The sequence below is a fragment of the Lactuca virosa genome, chromosome 4 (genome assembly GCF_052849685.1).
Source record: "Lactuca virosa cultivar CGN04683 chromosome 4, Lactuca_virosa_CGN04683_v6, whole genome shotgun sequence".
Taxonomy (NCBI): Eukaryota; Viridiplantae; Streptophyta; class Magnoliopsida; order Asterales; family Asteraceae; genus Lactuca; species Lactuca virosa.
Window position 1 is genome coordinate 467,981,779 of NC_136429.1, and position 5,988 is coordinate 467,987,766.

General features: G+C 27.1%; 1 long non-coding RNA gene across 3 annotated transcripts; it reads right to left on the reverse strand.

Moving 5' to 3' along the window:
- Positions 1–1,438: 1,438 nt before the first annotated feature.
- On the reverse strand, positions 1,439–4,053 carry LOC145169299 (uncharacterized). 3 transcript variants are annotated; one of them, XR_013742418.1, is made up of 6 exons: positions 3,567–4,053; positions 3,236–3,376; positions 3,072–3,155; positions 2,846–3,004; positions 2,561–2,677; positions 1,439–1,805 (listed from the first exon to the last, which is right to left on the reverse strand). It is a non-coding gene; the product is annotated as an uncharacterized LOC145169299 (long non-coding RNA). The 3 variants fall into 3 exon arrangements; XR_013742417.1 differs by having other exon boundaries at positions 1,983–2,677; XR_013742416.1 differs by having other exon boundaries at positions 1,439–2,677.
- Positions 4,054–5,988: the final 1,935 nt, after the last annotated feature.

Consider the following 5,988-nt stretch of genomic DNA (forward strand, 5'->3'; position numbering starts at 1 on the left):
CTTCTTCCCTCCAAGATGAGTTTGGTTCCTTCCTTCTTCTGTAAGCACACAAAGACACACTTTAATGCTTGAAATGGCTTCACAAGGTGATTTTAGGGTTACAATCACGAAAGAGAGGGTGGAGGCTGTTAAGGTGAAGGGAAATGACGCCATAAGGATACATAAATACTAGCCAAGCCCTAAAAATTAGGGTTTCCTCATTTAGCAAGTACGCCCTACGTACATAGATGTATGCCTAGCGTACTAGGGCGCACCCTAATACGCTTAGCGTACACACTAGTACGCATGGCGTACTCCTCACTGCCAAAATTACGAAAATGTCACTAACCAAAACGTAATATAATAAACTTATATGGTTGAAATTAGAAGTACCTTAACATCGGGATGTTACAATAATAATAATAATAATAATAATAATAATAATAATAATAATAATAATATTACTAATAATAATAATAATTAAAATAATAATAATAATAATTATTATTATTATTATTATTATTATTATTATTGAAACTATACAAATAATTGTAAATAAGTTTTTCAATATATAAATAAGCTTTTAGATATATAAATACTTTTTGAAATATAAAAAATACTTTTTTAAATGTATAAATATACTTTAAAGGTGTTGATATATATATATATATATATATATATATATATATATATATATATATATTCCAAAACTATATAAATACATACACATATGTTTTTAAACATATTTAAACGTATAATATATATATATATATATATATATATATATATATATATATATATATATATATATATATATATAAACTTTTTTAAAAATATTTAGCATATTTATCTTTAATATAAAGTATAAAAACATTTTTATACGTATAAAATATATAAAAAAAACTTATGAAAACGTTATATATATATATATATATATATATATATATATATATATATATATATATATATATATCAGAAAATGTATAAATACATATTCTAAAAACTTATTTACACGTTTTTGTACATATTAAAAACATTTATAATAATTTATATAATTAAAAGTATATTTATATGTTTTAAAAACATAAGTATATGTATTTATGTATGTTTATACGTTTAAAAAATTCATATTTATATACATTTATACATTTTTAAAAGGTATAAATACATATAAGTTATCGATTTCGTAAAAGAAATACTTATAAACATATAATTACACTTTTATAAAAATATGTATAAATTTTTTAATATGTATCAATAGGTAAATGTATGTTTGTATAATAATAATAATAATAACTAGCTAGGGAACCCCGGTTCGCGGGGTATGGATTTGTTAACATAGAAGATGCAAAGCCACTATCTTTCCATCTCATGGTAATCTTGATCTAATATCAACTGTAAAAAAATAACATATTTCATTCTAGTGTCGATCAAGTAATGCATTCCACTTTCAACACATTCCACTTTCAACATTAATCTGGAGTTACATTTTCAAATCAAAAGCTAATTGAACTTGATAAGAGGTCCTGAAATTACATAAAAACTCATTTGCTTCACTCTCTATAGGTAAAAACATTTCTACCTTTAAGTGAAAGGTATAATTCCTTAATAACAAAAATCTGTAATTGCTGTTTACAGTGATACAAACAAATGAAAATACGTTCTTATTTTCAGCCAAGTAAACATGACAACGGAATGGAATGGTTTATTCCATTCTCTGACTGTTCATTGTAGTTTTTATAGTTAACTGATGAGGTTGTGGACTTGTAAATGCCTTAAACCCGTTCCAGAAACCATAGGCTTTGGAATATGATTGACACTTCAAGCTGCAAAAAGAGTTCAATACAAAAAATATGTCATTTTGGAAAAAAAAAAAAACAGATGGTCGTAAGAATCAAGTACGTTGCTAACTATCCAAAACTTACTACCATACCAATATAATATCAGCAAAAAAAAAAAACTTAATGAAGTTTTATGTATGTTAACTAAAATCATAATCATACCTTGCACTTCCCTTCTCTACTGGTGATGCCCTTAAATGGATGTGAATTTAGATCCTTAGATGGGTAAAAAGGTAATTACCACATATTTATTCCTAAACCGGCCTTTAGTTATACATAATGGCAGCTTTCTTTAGCAATGCTTAGCAAATGTATGAATATTTAGCACTTAACAATAAAATGATATAACTGAAATGCAAATTGTGAAAGTTTATGAGCATAAGCACTGCAATAAAAAAAAATTTAAAAAAATCAAACTAAAAATTGGAATGATTAAAAATTTATCAATGTGAGAGACCGGATATTATCCTGTATCACCATTCCTAGAGAGGGTGAAAAGGGCTTTTTCAATTCCAGTGTTTTTTATAAAAAACAAAATCTAGTAAATATATAAAACTGCTGATGTTTATTATCAAGTTCAATTGTATGTGACATTCAGTTCTATATCCTACCAAAACAGAGATTTGGATAGAATGTTGATATATGAGAGCTTATCATAAGACGTTTAAGGTAATCTAATCTGATTTAACATAAAATATAGTGTGTAAAAGGTATTCATCTAAACTAAAAGAACACGATACCATCTCCTTTAGTGACTGGTGTGATTCTTGTCAAGCATTTAACCGCAATGGTTTTCCCAGGTCCATTGGATCCTAGAAGACAAAAAGCTGATCCTTTGGAAAACTCGTACATAATACCTGTAAATAAGTTTATGGAAAAATCAGCTTATAGGATATACTTTTACAAAAGCATAAAAAAAATAGTTGTGACTTTCACTTGTAATTGCATCAACCAAAATTACTTCTTCCAGGATACAGATGAAAAAATAGAACAATTTAAAAAAGAAAAATAGAGTTTGGAGTCACGTTTATATTCGAGGAAACATTGGCATCGGCTAATAGGAGAGTGAAAGTAGTAGCATTTCTGTTGAAATCTATAGAATCATCCGATTCTTTTTTTGTTTCTGATCAGAATAGTATGCGAGTGGAAGCATGTACCAACAACGACAACTCTCTTAGCTGGTCCTGTTAGAAAGTGCAAAACCAAATGATTATTTATATCCAAACAGTTTTCTTAACTATGTAGTCTAACCTCCAATCCACCAGGAAAGCAGAATGAAAGGAGATCTTTAGACCTTAATGGAAGCTGTTTATCTGGAGGGCATATAAAAAGAACCTGAAAAAACATGTGAAATATTAATAAATCAGCATCATATTTCATAAAAATGGAAGAAAGTCAAAAGGTTTGCCCAGAACCTGCGGTTCAAGAATTGGTTCTACACGAAACCGATGCCTCCCTGGACCTTCATATCTTCTATCAAAATATTGCCTCTGAAGTGCCTGAATGTCACAATCTGGATGTAATCCAACCACTGCCATGCCTATGGTTGTTATCATCTGATAAAAAAAATTGAAAAACCTGGTTCAACCATTTTATCGAGCAGTTGGTGTGCATTCTAAGAGCTACAATCAAATCTCATATACTCGATTATGTATCATTCAAAAAACTAATCAACCAAAATATAGAAAAAGAGAACGAAAAGAAGAAGTCCAGAAAGATGGTGAAAATCGAAAATTGAAACCTTACCAGATGATTGACTGCACTGTATCGAGGGTTCAGATGTACAGTTTCATCAGGAAGGTGGTGAACGAACGGAACGTATGGAATCAAAGAGAAAATATGAAGTCGGTGGTGTGGTGGACTGGGGACATCTGTGCTGTCGGAACAACTCGATCGAGAAAGAGCTATGTAGAAGCGAGACGTAGCTGTTCAAAGATGTGGATGATTGCAGAAAACAAATCGATTAGAGTAGATGGTGGGAAGTAGATGTCGAGAAGAAGGAGGCGATGAATGGCACTTTGGGTTTCGGTTGGAAGGCGAAAAAGTCGACTGGAGAGTGGTGCCGAAACTGAGAAACAAAACGTTGTGGGCCTGAATGGGTCGGTGATAATAGCATAAAAGAAGTCGGAGGGGGAGGCGTCATTGCTTCTGAACGATCGGCTGTAGGGTGGGGGTGGTAAGAGCGTTTTCAGGTTTAAGTGAGAAGAAGAATGGAGAAGCGATGGAATAAGAACAGATATCCATGAAACACAGTCATACAACAGCAACAGCGATCATCAACACGTGTACATAGAAACAAATTAATTACATAAAATACCCTTATAGAAAAACATATAGGTAAGGGACCATACGTAATGTCAAAATATGCCCCAAATCGACACAGGGACCATTTTTGCCAAAAACTTGGCCAATTCACTATTCAGGTGAACAACTTTAATATATAATAATAATAATAATAATAATAATAATAAGGAAAAACTAAAAAAAAAAAAAATCTTAAATATTGGTTTCATATAGTCCTTATATATTTTTTTATCAATTAAGTCCTAAAAACCGATAACCGTATTAAATTTAATCCTTTTACCCGGTCAACAGGTCATCCAACTTTTAAAAATTATACTTTTAGCCCCTTATTTCAAATTTTACTATAAATTTGGTCCAAAATTTATACTTTTGGCCCAGATTTTAAAATTTATTACAAATTTGGTCTAAAATTTACCCTTTTGGCTTAGATTTTAGAATTTTGTTATGAATTCATCCTAACTTTAGTTTTTTTAAAACATTTTTTCTCAAAAAAAATTTCGAATATGTTTCTTCATTAAAAAAATCATATTATACAAAAAGAGAACATATTTTCACATAAAAAATTTTATATTTTCTATATGAAAGCTTTTTTTTTTTAAAAAAACTTTTTTATATACGAAATACCTATTTATAACTTGGAAATTAACACATTTTGATAGATTATTTTTGGTTTAAAACAAAAATATAACGTTGTATCGGTTGAAAAAAAAAGTTGTATGACAATTAAAAAAAAATTAATTTGAAGGCGCACATTGTTTATCTGTGATCAAAATTCAAAATGAATTTTGAATATGAGTTATTATTTTATGGTATTAATTCTTATATATCTTTTATTTAGAGTATACATTTAGAATGATAATTTAATTGTCGATAATTTACTTCTCAAATGATGTTTTTTTATCAAAAACATTTTTGTATATATATTTTTTTATAAAATCATGTTTTTAAACATTTGTTTATAAAATGTGTTTGAATATATATAATAAAATATGTGTTTGTATAAATTTTATATATAAACGTGTTTGAATATAAATGTGTTTATTATAAAATAGATGTTTATATATATATATATATATATATATATATATATATATATATATATATATATATATATATATATATATATACACTACGTTTTTACTAAATGAATGTATACAAACACTTATTTTGGTGCGTATAAATATGTTTTTACAAAATATATTTATAAGAAAATAGATGTTTGTATACATTTTTTTGTAAAATACGTGTTTGTTTATTTTTTTTATAATAATAGATTTGTATATATTTAAGTACTTAATAAATTCTTATTTTTATAAATAGGTATTTCGTACACAACTAAGTTTTTTTTAAAAAAAAATTATATAGAAAATATAAGATTTTTATGTGAAAATATGTTTTTTTTATATAAATATGCTTTCATAAAGAAAAAACATATTCGAAATTTTTTTTGAGAAAAAAAGTTGTAAAAAATCTAAAGTTTGGATGAATTCATAACAAAATTTTGTAATCTGGGCCAAAAGGATAAAATTTGGAGCAAATTTGTAATAAAATTTAAAATCTGGGCCAAAAGTGTAAATTTTAGACCAAATTTGTAATAAAATTTGAAATATAGGCAAAAAGTGTAATATTCGAAATTTAGATGACCTATTGACCGGGTAAAAGGGTTACATTGAATATGATTACTGGTTTTTGAGACTTAATTGAATAAAAAAAATATATAATGACTAAATCGATTATGTGCCCAATATTTAAAGGCTTTTTTTGCAATTTCCCTAATAATATCAATAATAATAATAATAATAATTTCAGAGATATACATTATATATAAAATATCAGGAATAAAGTCATATAAGATGCTATAGCC